The sequence below is a fragment of the Dipteris shenzhenensis genome, chromosome 14 (assembly GCF_047967505.1).
Source record: "Dipteris shenzhenensis isolate YYH24624 ecotype China chromosome 14, Dip_SZ_1.0, whole genome shotgun sequence".
Lineage (NCBI taxonomy): Eukaryota > Viridiplantae > Streptophyta > Polypodiopsida > Gleicheniales > Dipteridaceae > Dipteris > Dipteris shenzhenensis.
The window spans coordinates 7,167,486-7,182,592 of record NC_141609.1 but is presented as its reverse complement, the minus strand read 5'-3'; positions in this window follow the sequence as shown (position 1 = coordinate 7,182,592).

Here is a 15,107-nt window from a genome sequence, read left to right as displayed (position 1 = left end):
ATGTCATCCAAGTCTAGATCCACTCCATCATTCAAGTTTGTATATTTACAATGAGATGATAAATGATGTGATAATTAATGTTTAAATATTATTTGTATACGTGAATGATGCAATAAAAATGATGGTACATTTTTTTTATATGACAAATGATGCGACAATAAATGTTTAAATATTGTTTGTTTAAGTGAATGATGCAATAAGTATCCATTTGAATTTAATTGTTTAACATTGTTTATGGTTATAAATTAATTCTATCTTGTTGTCATTTTTAAGATTAAGTATGAGCATGGAGGGAGAGAACATAGAGAACGTTCTCCCGCAGGATCCTCCCCAACCAGAGGAACCTCCACTTCAAGAGGGCCCACAAGCCGCTTTTGTGCTTCAAGAGGCTGATTTAGCAGACCAACTAAATCACGCCAAGCCTTCAAGCTATCTTATAGGTGCAAAGAGAGATATTGGGAAGAGAGGGGCTACGTATTTTTACTGCCGCTGGTCCAGTGGATGATGACACCATGCAAGGCAACCCACTCTCTCTTCGGCAAGTACAGAGGCTATGTCCATCGGAGTTCATAAGAAACACCTTGTTTCTTCATTTTGGAAATGCTATGAATAAATATGCACAGCCCAAGTTGTTAGACTTGCAGCACAAAACCCTTGTATCCTTCTCTAGTGATTTATAGAGGTGGAAGGGAGCATCCCCAACAACTAGCAAATATTCTCCCATCCATCCCTTCACATACAACATACCATCCCACCTCATCCACCGCTTCCAAGTACAAAATGAGATGAGATGGATATGGGCATATGACTCTTCCATCACCTATCATATTCTCCTATCCATCCCCTCATGTGCAACATACAACACTCTATATTGTATTTAACACATGTACAATATCATCTATCTCTTCGACTTCACTGTTGTCACTGAGTAGCTCAAGCTCATCTTCTTCTTCGTTGAATGCACCCTCGGCAACTAATTCTATAGTCAATCATTCTCCAACAATTCTCATTATAGCAGCTTTGCTTGCTACCCTAGCTGCAACATTAAATCATCTTTCAACAATCGTAGATTTCCAAAGCAAAATACTAAATCTGCAGCTTTTGATGGCTTTAAATGATTGCATCTCTTAGAATGAATAAAATTGTATGCACTCCAATTTCGCTCACATGCACCCGATGATGCATCAACAGAGAGCACACAAGTTGCAACATGTTGCAACTCCAATGTCTCTTCACCATATTCCTTTCACCAAGTAGGTGCAATAGTCATCTTAATAGCATCAAGATTCCAAGGATCTCCAAAAGAGCCTCACGATTCGTATACCTCACTCATTGTTGGTAGGCCAATTTGCCTTGATCTCCCAGAAGCAAGTTCTTACAAACCTCTTGAAAGTTACTTATGACTTTTGGATTCTATGATTGAGCATGCATTTGATATTGTGGATGTACTACAAATGCAGCTCCATGCAAAGGAGTGTGCATTTTCTTCCATCTCTTATCGGCCAAATATACCACTTGTTGCTTTTCCCTAGGTGCAAAATGCACGAATTCTTTAACCTGTTGTATTGCTTCTAACATCTTCCAATACACTTTACCCATAACAAAGGCATCAGCGTCGACCATCCTTAATATTGTCACAAATGGCTCCACACCTTCTTTTATTCTTTTTACATTTCTCTAGAATAATGATGATTGTACAAGATGCACACATTTACTGCCTAGTATTGCATACTACGTATTTTTCTCGAGCCAATTCGCCCATCGTCTATTAGCAATAGTCTCGACTAAAGCTTGATGCACTTCCAACAATCTAGCAAGAACTAAAAAAGATGTGGCAAATCTAGTTTGACAAAATTGCCTTAGTTGCTTCACAGAGTGCTCTCTGAATACTACATGCAAGTATTGATGACTTTTTATAAAACTCACTATACGGCGTTAGCATCTTGTAGTAGTGGTTTCACAAATGGCAATTGTCCAATATCCTTCAATAATAAGTTGAGAGTATGGGTGCCACATGGCACCCATGTCAGTGTGGGATACTTTGCCATGACCATCTCACCCATGGTCTTGTAATTCGATGCATTATTTATTACTAATGCAGTAACATTTTCACTACCACCAACTTTACGAATTGCTCTTTCGTATATTTTTACAATATATGCTAAAGTTTTTTCTTTTAGAGACGTATCAATACTCTCCAAAAACATAGTTCCCTTGGGAGTAATGCACATTACATTTATCAAGGGTCCGGCCTGCTTGCTAGTCCATCCATCAAAAGCAAGAGTGCACCTATATGTAGGAATAAAATCCAATATCTTTTTTTGCAAGCAGTGTGCCACAGTTTGTTTGACTCTATCAAGATGATCTATATGCATTTTTTTATAATCCGACAAAACAAATCCCGATCTAGCACATGACTTCAAGGCATTACGAAACGCCTCATCTCTCATGACATTGAATGGTATACCATTTTTTACAAATGCTTATGTCCATCTTAAGTGCTCTTCATGCACTTGTTGCCAAAGAAATCCATCCTCCATAGAAGATTGTTCTCTTGTTTTTCTCTTCTTTACCCACCTGTGACCCGCTTGCTAGCAAATCTACATCACCTTCACGTATGGATACACCCCTCACATTTATTAGTGCTTCTCCTTCAACCGTCTCATCAACCTCAGCGCTCACATCTTGTTGACTTGGACAATTCCTTATTAGGGTCAGATTAACCACTTTCTTCACTTTCTCTAAATACGATTTGCATAACGAAAGAACATCAGGTGGAGTGCATGAGCAAGCTTCATTGTCACTGCCTATTCTGAGAAAATGTTGTTGATGCGAGTAGAACTGCCCGTGAACTTGTGTCCACAACAATATTTACACTGCACAAAAGAGACTGAGACATGTACTTTTTGTATCTCCATCGCATATGACCAAATCTTGCTGCGCACCATGCTTTTGAAGTTGTAAAAAAAACAAAATGCACAAAAATTAATTTGCATATGCAATAGAAACATATTGTAATACACATTTTGTTGAAAACAACACATATCCTTTAAAAAACACTTTCAAGAATGCAATATATTAAATGTCATTTATTCATGTTCTATTGAGATAATATGAAATATTCAGTCAAAAGAAAGTGTAAGAATGAGTAATAAAAATTAAGAGACATGGATTCATTTCTATTGAAAGAATACACTCAAACTGTAAATCATTCATTCACATTCTATTGAAAGAATATTAAATATTCATTCAGAAGAAAGTGTAAGAATGAGTAATGAAAATTGGGAGACATGGATTCATCTCTAATGAAAGAACACTCAAATTGTAAATCATTCATTCACATTCTATAGAAAGAATATTAAATATTCATTCAAAAGAAAGTGTAAGAATGAGACAAGTGTTCTAATAACCTTTAAAACTTTAAATTCATACACCTTTAAAACTCTTTGTATTGTTTCACATTCTATTGAAAGAATATTAAATATTCATTCAAAGAAAGTGTGAGAATATAAACACAAAATAAAATCATATTTTCTCACAAGAGATCTAAGAAACTCAACAAGGAGATCTTAGAACTCCCACATACAAAAATTCTCACAAGAGATCTAAGGAACTCAACAAGGAGATCCTAGAACTCCCACAAACAAATTTCATAGACACAAAAACAAGCACATTTCTCAAAGAGATCTAAGGAACTCAACAAGGAGATCCTAGAACTCCCATAAACAAATTTTCTCACAAGAGATCTAAGGAACTCAACAAGATCCTATAACTCCCTAACAAAAAATCCATCTTATTTTAGAACTTCTAGATTGCTTTCACAACCTTGAAGGACCTTTCTTCTTCTTTTCCTTGTTTAATCTCTTATGCTCGGCTAGGGAACCAAGCGTGAGATAAGAGACACTGGCAAACAATGACCTTATATACAGAAACATAGCCACATATTCGTCCTAATACAGGTTTATTCGTATGAATACTTTTTTCATACAAATATGTTATTCATACGAATAGGTATTCGTACGAATATAGAGGGATGATGTGTCGATTTATGTAAAAAATGTGAAGTGTCACTGCTTTTTTACTCGATTTTTTCTTTCATTCGAATTGTTCGAGGTTTTTCTGCATTTTTCGAATCACAAATTTGAATTTTTCTACTTAGGTCCACATCCTAGGGTGGCTACTTCAATACATTCCTATACCATACCTTAGCCTTTAATCTATTTGCACATGGCTTCTATCTACCAATCTACTTTACAAGCATCTTCGGCCCATTTGGCTCCTAAGAAAAATCCTAACAAAATCCTACTGCAAAGAATACATTGGAAGTTATCAAAATGTAGCCGTGTCAACCAATGTGGTTAACATTCACATATCTATTGGATCCAATGCATATATTTGAAAATGCGACAAAAAAGTATATGGAAGAATATGATTGGGGATAGATACAGACTAAAAGCATGAGAGGAATTGAGAGTGATGTGAGCCAAAAAAGCCTTCTAGTCCAAACAAAGTTGTGCAGTTAAGGTGATTTTACCAAAGGCACCATGGGTGTTGCAAAAAGCAAAAGAGACCTATGTGAAGACTATTATGATCATGGGGCCTATGAAAATGTCATGAAAGTAGAGCATGAAATGGAAGATCAAGAAATAAATGTGTTGGAAGGCATCACTTCCAATACCCTTGTCTACTTAAAGTATATAGTTTTTACACATTGAAAGCGTCACATGTACACCAACTCGTCTATTCCTTTGGGAACATAATTACTCTATAAAATCGGATGCTCAACTATTTAAGAAATGATACAAAGCAAAATGAGTTTTCAATTGTAGCAAATATAATTTTGGTTTTTAGCTTAATCATAGAATCAAATGAGACACCTTTTCTAAATAAGATAGATTAATCATAGAAAATATTTGGTTAATCTTAAGGAGTATAGTGTTTGACTAACTATAAGAATAACTCAACAAGTATTCAATTATTTCACTAATGTTTGGTTTTGAAACTTATCATTAAGAATCGCACTAGCACACTATTCGTCAATAGCACAATATTCATCACTAGCATAATATTCATAAGAGGAAATATTTCAGTAGTCTTAGTAAATATTTGGTTTTTTCACCAAACTTTGGTTTTAAAAGTTAGCTTTAAAAACTGCATTAGTTCACTATTCATCATTTTTGGACTTTTCTTTAGTCTAATTCTGAAATTGAACTTTACACAAGTCCAAAATTTTTAAATAGTGTGTACTACATGTTATTTTCCTCACCCAATAAAAGACTTGTATTATCATCTACAAAAACCTGCGTGCAAGTTAATGATCCAACTTGGAGTATTTGAGGAATTTGCTGTGTTGTTGGATTCAAGGATTAATGAGACTAAAACCATAGTAGTCTTGTTGGGATGGGAGGATGTTATAGATGATCCTTTGCATGTACCTCTAAATGGTACAGATTAGGGGAGATAGTGAGATATTTAGGCTGTCCTGTGGGAGGCCGTGTCATCGAAACAAAAGTTTGAATGGTGCATGGCTAAGATCATAGAAAAGTCGAATAAGTGGGGTACTGCTAAGCTGCCCTTTGCTGAAAGACTAGTTGTGGCTAAGCACATAATGACATCCTTTAACCTTGGGCCAAGTTGGCTATCTTATGGGAGTGTGCACCTATTCATCCAGTAGGAAGTTTATTTGTGCATTAGTGTTGCTATTCGGCTAGTATGGAGAAGAGTGGCTCCTTGGTTAGGGAAAATGTAGATTTTCATTGCTCTTGGGTTGGAAGCAGTCTCTATTGGGGGATAGGGGTCCCCTAAATGATGTTTTGCTTGAGATTTGGAAGTTAGTCAGGCGGTAGTTATTTAGAAAATTTGTAAATATAGAAACAATGTGATCTATATTTGGAAAAATGAGAAATAGAGGGTTTCAGTATGGAGAATTAAAAGATTCCTTGAAATTTTTTTTCCAATTAATTGGTAGAAGTAATGTTACATTATCTTTTCTTTTGTAAATAACTTTTTCACTTTAATGCCCCCCCCCCCAAAAAAAAAGTGTGTACATCAAGTACCTTTAAAAATCGAAATCTAAAATCAATGCTAAATCTAGTATAAGAATTTTTGAGAACTCTCATTCATTTGAACGTTTCTTTAAGTGGGGCATATCGTAAATAAAGATAACTTTTATTCTTGTAATACCTAAATACTAGCTAAATGGAAAAATGGTTTTCCTACACATTCTCCCTAATCATTGATATCCTATCTTATTTAAATTGATTTGAGATCTAAATATTCCCAACTGAGTGATTGCTATATATAGGATGACATGAAGAGAGAAATTTGAATGAATCAAAGAGCATAACTAAACTCTTATGGTTAAAATAATGTATATTTATAGTGTTGAGACTACTTCTTGTGAATGGACATGCTGCATATTCCTTAGTCACCCTTTAGTATTTAAGTATCATTTTAACATCATGATAGTCATCCACAAGCTTGAAAACAGTAAACTCACATCACACACCTTGTAGGGAGAAGCTTATGATATCTCCAACATGTCATGCCCGATTGTGGTATAGACAATTACATAACATATATTGTTCAAACACATGTCATTATTCACCATGTAGGGAGATACTTATGATATCTCCATATATGCAGACCATCGTATAGCATACACTCACTCATGCATGCATGGGCCACCCACACAAGGTAATCGTCTATGAAAAGATCTTCATAGCCACACAGGGTATCCATTTATGTAAAGACCATCATATTGAGATTTTGTGAAGATTTTGTCAAAACTCCAAAGCGAAAGGGATGACAAGGCTCGCACTTAAAAAGAAGGCTAATGAAGAACATCCATGTAGCATTCTTCCAAATAGAGAGATATTATAAGTCCTTTTTTAATTGTAGATTTCTATAGCTTGTAAAGAAGAGTAATTGTGTTTTCCTACTTAAAATAAAGAAAAAAGAGGTTAAGCAATACTATGTTTTATATGTTCATTTTAAAGTGTATGTAAAATACATGCGACATTATCCTTTAGAACTAAGGGTCATGCCACAAACTATGCTCTCTTGCTGTTTGATAGATGTAACAAATTTCATAGACTCTGAGTGAATGAAGGTTCTTAATGTAAGGCCATGTATACAAGTTTATATGTGCCTATTCGATGCTGAAATGGCAAGGTGGACACATGCGACCATGCAATTCATCTAAATCCTTGAAACTTTCATGCATACTAAGGAAGCATGGGAAGGGAACCCTATATTATAACACCTTTTATTACATTCACTAAGCATGGAACGTAATAGGGTGCACTTTCTCGGAGCTATAAAAGATTTTTTAAAAATATATACACTCAATAGAAAAGAACACAATGGGGTTGATTTAGAGAACAAAATTTATTCATGGTCATAAGTATTCAAGGAAGATTAAGAACTTAAACATAAATGAGAACTTCAAAAGTCATTCCTTCAATAGAGAATCTCAACTTGAGCACACTAGTAATTTACCTGAAAGTTGTTTTACTTCAATGGACGAGCACACCGAAATGCTAAGGTGGCAAGGCAGGAGCGGGGGGGCAGCAATCACAAGAGTCGGTGCGGAAGGACCTGGGAGAGAGCTGGAGGCCATTGAAATACTCGACGGGGATGCCTTTGGGGAGGTGCTGGACGATTTTGAGACCGAAGCCTTTGGGAGAGGGGCTAGGGAAGACCTCAACGCTGAGTTTGAGGTTGTGGAGGGCCTGGGCCAGCATGGCAGCTGAAGGGGCAGCTGACGTGGGGAGGAGGTCCAGCTGGCGACGGAAGTGGATACCGGCGGGAATTTCCCGGTCGCCGGGAAACGTTTCCGTCGTCGTCTCCGGCGATGAGTTTTGACGTGCATGGCCACCTTGCTGAGCTTCCATGGCGATTTTGCCTGATCCTGCCTTGGCAGCCCTTGCGCAAGCCCTTTCTACTCTCTTTACGAAGCAATCGTGATCACCCTTGCTTGTCCTCCTCATCTCTTGTACATCTTTGCTGCTTCTCCTGCTCATTATCGCCGCCCTCTCATCGCATGAACCAATATCGCCGTTTCCCTCAACAACTATCAGCTTTTCGGTCTCTCGATCTTCCCCTTCCTCCTCTCTTTTATCATCAACGCCTTTTTCTCTCATTATCCTTCTCTCATCGCTTGTTGCTACCGCATAACCGCGCTTTCCTGCATCAGCGCTCATCTTTTCCGTGTGCGGATCTTCCACTTGCACCCTCGGAAGCTTGCGGTATCCTGGAACCTGTCTGGTCCGTTGTTCACCTTCTTTAGCCCTCCGCCGAACGCTGATCATGCGCCTTTCACTGTTTGAACCTCCCAAATCCTTGCGGTCTGATCTGGCCGTAAACTTTTCTGTCTGCTGTTCCTCCTGTATGTGCCTGCCTTCCCTGGCGCTGACTATCGGCCTCCCAGCGCATGGAGATCCCAAGTCGTCAACGCCCTTACCTTCGCCTCGAATAAGCCTGTCGGACGGTGTTGTGTCATAGCCTTCGTCCTGCACTGCTTTGCTGCCCATTATTGGCCTCTCATGGCGGTTGGGAGTCTTTTCTGTGTGGTAATTCTTCTGCACGCTCTTTTGCACGCTTTTGCTGCTGAATATCGGCTCCTCAATATCGCCTGACGGAACCAGTCCTACAGGATCATTACGCTTCCCGGCACGAAATACAGGCTCTTCGGGAACCTTTGTGAGGAATGTTTCTTCCTGCTGCTTACCATTGCTCCTGATTATCGGCCTCTCATCAAATGCCGAACCGGACTCACTGTGGTCTTGTGCACGTAAAGTGGTATCGACACTTTCTATTGCTGTTGAGTTGTATTGTCCCTGTCTTGCTAATGTGGTCTGGCAAACTTCCTCTCTCTTTACACTATGATCACCAGCGCCTTTCGTAATGCCTGCACGTCCTTCGGCTAAATTTTTCAATGCTTCACCATCGTCATAGTCGGACGTGACAAAATGCGTGGTGCTTCCTTGCAGTACATCGTCCAGCAAAGGAGCCTGTCCCAATTCACTGTCGTTGCTGTTGCACCTTACAAACCAATCGTGCCTTCCCGGTGAACCGACATCAGGTTCAATTGTAACAGATTTCCCATCAGTTGTATCGTCGTCGCCACCTTGCGAATTAGTACCTTCCGATTGGAATTGCAGTTTCGAAGTATCTGATCCCTCAGTATTACCGTGCTGTCGATCTATGTCCTCAGACGAATTAGAATAAAGTTGGTTCATTTCCGTTGCTGATACAGATTGCGCGTTGGACAAGCTGTATGTTTCCCTTACAAAAAAACCGAGGTGCGGATCGATGCCTTCCCAGAGTCCTAGGCCGCCTGTTGTAGTATAACCATTGTCCCTTAAACCCAGGGCTTGGGCCCGATCCACAGAAACTTTTCTTACGCTCTTGACGGAGTAGAGAGCAGACGAGGCTTCAACCGGTTTAATTCCCTGCGACGACGAAGTCTGAGGAAAAGGCACGACTTTACGAATCTTCGATGATGTTCGAGAAGCCGGAGATGTGTCCCCATTATCCCGCCGTTTCTTTGCGATTTGTGTCGGGGATGGGTGTCTTAGTATTGCCCGAGATGGCCTCAAGCTTGTGGTGCAAGCGCTACATGCTGCTTTGATCGGCTGCAAAGCGACATCTTCTCCTTTAAGATTTCCGGCAATGTCTTCCACGTCTGGTTCTTCCAATGCAAAAGACTGTATCTTTCCATTGGCTGGTAGATGGGGTCTCATCCTCCTCACCAATCGATCCGGAGCACCAACGAAGGTACAAGCTGCACAAGGCATGCGTATGGGCCGTGCCAAAGTATGCCCTCCATCCTTCGGCCCAGCAATGTCTTCAGCCTCAGGCTCCGGCTCTGCATCTGAGTTTCCGTCTATCAGCTGAGCACTCCTCTTGAGCAACTCCTTTCGAATATCTACCATGGTAGGGATATAGTGGCTGCTTGTGACGAGCAAACGCTGTGGATGAGCATTATGGTGTCGTTCAGACGTAGATCAATTCAAAAGTTGTTAAATCTCAGCAACGTTGGATTGTGAGAGAAGCATGCCAGCTCCTGCATACTACCCCATTCGATGTTCAAACGAACTTCTTCGCTTCAGGGAAGTTCAGGACTGCCAAGGGTGAAGAGTCGCGTCTCCCTGGTAGAGACGCTCCACGTGGAGGCGCCCATTGTATATTAGCACGTGGCAAAGTCACCGGATTGGGATGAAGCTCTCAAGCTAGGCTGGCAATCTAAGCTTTCACCGTTGCAAGTGGGTTTTCTATGATGGAGCTTTGAAGTGGCTGATTTTTTAGTGAATGAGTAGCTTGATTCGTCTACGACTACTTAGAGACCCACTCTCCGCCGCTCTCCGCTCTCCGCTCTCCTCCATCTCAAGTTGCTAAAATGTGTTTAATTTCAATAAATAGAATGACAAATAAGACATTAAACTACTAACATCACCAAATTTATTAAGTGTGTCATGGTGAGAGCTAGCACTATTGGCAAGGCTTGTATGGTGATCTCTTATAAACACTTATTTCATTAATTTTGGACTTGTCAATGTACAAATTCATTTTTACATATACTTTTGGACTAGTTTTCGAATAAAATTTAAGAAAAACCCAATCTTCAAAGCACATATAAAAACATAAAAACAAGCATTTTTTAATATATTTTTAAAGAAGATGAAACTCAAATTATAAAATTTAACGCAGCCTAGATAAGTTACAAGAAAAAATAAGTTTTAGCAGTTGTAAACTCTCTTAATATTTAATGGTGTTAATAGACACCTTCAAAAGTTACAAACTCTCTTGATATTTAATAGTGTTAATAGACACCTTCAAAAGTTACAGTATTAAGGAAACTCTCACCATATTTATAAAGGTGTTAACAAACACCAAAAGTTACAATAAGCCTGAGATAAGTTACACAAAAAAAAAGTAAACTCTCTTAATATTTAATGATAGTGTTTAGGAAACACTTTCAAAAGTTACAAGTGGAAGTAGCAAACTCTCACAATTTTTATAAAGGTGTTTAAAAACACCAAAAGTTACCATAAGCCTCTCACTGGAAGGTAAATCTATTTTCTCTCTCTATCCTAAATTCAACCCATTCAAGAGCTGAGCTCATCTCATCCTCATTAATGTAGTTAAAATTATAAAAGAGAAGTAAGGATTGATGAATTTTCTCTTTCATAACACTTTGTTTATTCCGAATGGCTTGCGCTTCCTGGGGTGAAAATCTTCCATAACGAGCCACACGTGAAGATATCTCACTTAGAAACTCCTTAGAAAGTCTGTCAGCTCTCTCCTGTATGACTGCAATTTATCTATTTCACTAGTAGCCATACTTATTTTTCTTTTCTCCTCCTTCTCTAAGTCCTTCTGACAAGCAAAGTCATCATTCTCGTACTGGGTTAACGCAGCTGGATTTCGCTTTCTCTCCTCTCTCTTTTCCTAGTTCTCAGCAATCCATAGTTTGTTGCTGCCAATGGCTTTCTCAACGGAATCAATTACTTCAAAAAGATCCATGGAAACGAGAGAAGAAAGGTAACGAGAGCAAGGAAGGTAACTAGAGGAGGTAAGGCAAGATGGAAGGAGTATGCTTGAGGAGAGGAGGTAAGGCTGCGGGCAACCAAGATGGAAGCAGGGATGTTTTTATCAAAGCTATACTTATATATTAATATAAAATCTTGACGAAAGTTTATCAAGCTAGTTTTTTTAGTTTCACAGTATCTATAGAACATATTACAATTTCATTTTTAAAGAAAAAGTTGTAAATCCTGGTGAAACTTTACATTTTTTCCCATAAAAGTTTCAAATCTTGGCGAATTTTTCAAAACTTTATTTTTATCAAGGCATACAACTTTTGACACCAATATAAAAGTTTCGCTTCTTAATGAAACTAATTGGAAAAAATCATCCATGGATGGAAGGAGTAAGCTTGAGGAGAGGAATAAGGTAAGAAGAGCAAAGTGGAAGAAGTGTTTGCTGCGAGCGAGATATAGAAGACTAATGACTACTAAGGGGTTTATAGAAGTGCAGACTCAAAATGTGAGATGAAAGGAGTAAGGTAAGAAGAGCAAAGTGGAAGAAGTGTTTACTACGGGCGAGATATAGAAGACGAACGACTACTAAGGGATTTATAGAACTACAGACTCATAATGTGAGATGAAAGATTTAGAATAAAGAATTAGTAGAGGCTAAGATGACTAGATTATCTGAAGTAACAGATGCAAGACCATAATGCGAGACATGTGAGACATGTAAGACAGTGAGTACATTGAAATCTATAAAATAAAATGATGGGATGTAAGACCGTAATGTGAGACATATAAGCTAGTGATCAGTACATTGAAATCTATAAAATAAAATGATGGAACACAAGAATAATGGAATTATTAGAATCTCATCATGAGATATTTTTTTAATATAATAAGTTAGACAAATAAAATCATGGAATATAAGAATGATATAATTATTAGAATCTCATCATGAGATATTTTTTTAATATAGTAAGTTAGACTTGCTGATGCAAGACCGTAATGCGAGACATGTGAGATGATAGATTTTGAGTACATTGAAATCTATAAAATAAAGTGATGGAACATAAGAATGATATAATTATTAAATTCTCATCATAAGATATTTATTGTATATAATAAGTTAGACTTCAAAAAAAGTAAAACTAATTTAATAAATTTAGAGAGGTGAGTTATCCATTGAGTGAAGTAAAAAATAAAAGACCGTAAATGTGAGAGACACATGAGATGATAGATTTTGAATCGGTTCAAATCTATGAAATAAAGTGATTGAAGATAAGAATAATATAATTAGACTCCCTTCTTTCATCTATCCTAGTCCTTCTACAAGCACATTCTTCGTTTATCACTCTTAATTTATCATCTCTCCACCCACCATGGATGTCCTTGGCATTGTCGAAGACGTGGAGTCTAGAATCGATAGTCTCAAACAATGGGTTGCTGACCAAGGAGCAAGGAGAGACGCAAGAATTCGACAAGGCTCTCCACTAACATGGATTGAGAGAGAGAAATTCGATGCACAGAGGCGGACAGAGAGGGAGGAGACTCAGAAGATAGCAGAGAGCAAAAGACTTATACAATGTATTATAAAAGCATGACAAGATCTCTTGGACTTCTTAAGCAGCCTATGTTATCGAAGCACTTGGTATGGTCGATTTGATCGGGATGCTAAAAGAACAATAAAGGCCTCCCAAAGAGATTATAAAGAAACAATCTGTGACTGTTTGAATTTATTCCTTCATTGTAATTATGTTGACGATACGAAAGTGGAGTCCGTGGAAGATTGGATTGTTGAGAAGATAAGAGATACTAATGATGAGATCTTCTAGTGTGATCTCGGCCTCTGTGGCCTGTCCATCATGATTGCTTGAATTTCTTCCTTCATTGTAATTATGTTGAGGATATGGATGTGGAGTATGTGGAAGATTGGATTGTTGAGAAGATAAGAGATACTAATTATGAGATCTTCTAGTGTGATCTTGGCTTCTATGGCTTGTAATAGTTTTGTATTCTCTGCAACAAGTCTGGTACGGCTGAGAAGATCATATTAGAATTGCTAATATAATTTATTTTTTTAGAATTGGTAATACAATAATAATACAAATTGAATAAATATCATAAGTAAATATCCTAATGTATTGTAACATTTAACATAAGTTTAAAAACACTATCATTAGTCAACACAAACAAGATAAAAATATTCAAGGACTCATGTTTCTTTCTACATGCTTTACAACTGAATAGAGTCTGATGAGTCCTCTTGAGGCTGTGATGCTCTAAGAGTATGGATAGTGTACATTGATATTCTACTTCTGGTGCAATCAGGATAGACTCAATCTCTTCCTCCTTTCCAAGATGTGATGTTGTAGATGCACATTGAGTCTCTACTTCTTGTGTAGGAAGAATGCATTGAGTCTCTAATTCAAGTGGAGACTGTAATGCTTCTACTTGAGGCTGTGATGCAGAAGGAGACTGAATTGTCTCTTGTTTTCCTTTGGCTCCCTCAGATTCTTCATTGAGTCCATCATGTTGTTTCCCAATGGTAGCAGTAAGGTAGTGAACAGTCTTAGCCATAAAATCTTGTAGCTTGAGCTTTTTTATGCTTCTATTGAGACATGTTCAAAAACTTTCATTGAGGAACAACATGAAGTTGTAGGCAATTCTCCACCCACTACTAAACTTGACTTTCTGCTCCACTGCGAGGCGTGTCTGGAAATTTGGTTGGTCTTGATGCTCCTTGATTTTCATAATCGCAGATACTAACTTGTTTGCAGACCTGTCCATCATGACATATGACAAAATGAATTTGTATAGTAAGATGCATGTTCATAATGATATAATAAAAGAACACTTACTTGAACACCTCGTGAGAGCCTGTAAATGAATTGACAAACCAACAATGGTTGTCATCAAGATCCCATACTATCAGGCTTCAATGTGAGCTACATCACCAATAAAGAGCGATGAGATTTATCACAATATTAAGTATTAATTGACACAATATTACAAATAAAAGAGTAAAAGAAAGATTGAGACGATACTTACTTCTCATAATATGGCATAAAGACGACTAGCATGCCATCCAAGTCTAAAGGTTGTAGCATTGAACAAACATCATCTACCGTCTTCTTGGTATCACTAATTACAACTGAAAGGAGAGAATCGAGCATACACACGTGATTCTGTACTGATCTAGGAAAGTGAGATATAACCGTACACTGCAACAATAAATAAACAAATGTTAGAAGCAGATTGAATCAAATGATTGAAGTATCAAGCCAAGAGATGTTTACTCTATTTGATCTTCTAAGTTATTTGATCTTCTAAGTCACCTTCCATTTGCATAAGTGCATCTATAGCATCTACCAACTTTCGAGCCGATCTACACATCAAAATAGATAACATAAATGAATGTGTGCATTACATAGGATGCATCTCATTGATGTAATTGTGACACAAGTAGGTTATACTTACTCTGACACACTACCATGGATAGATGCTATTGAATTGACAAAGAAACATTGCTTGGCTAAGATGTCCATAGTCACCAAGCTCCAATGTGAGCTG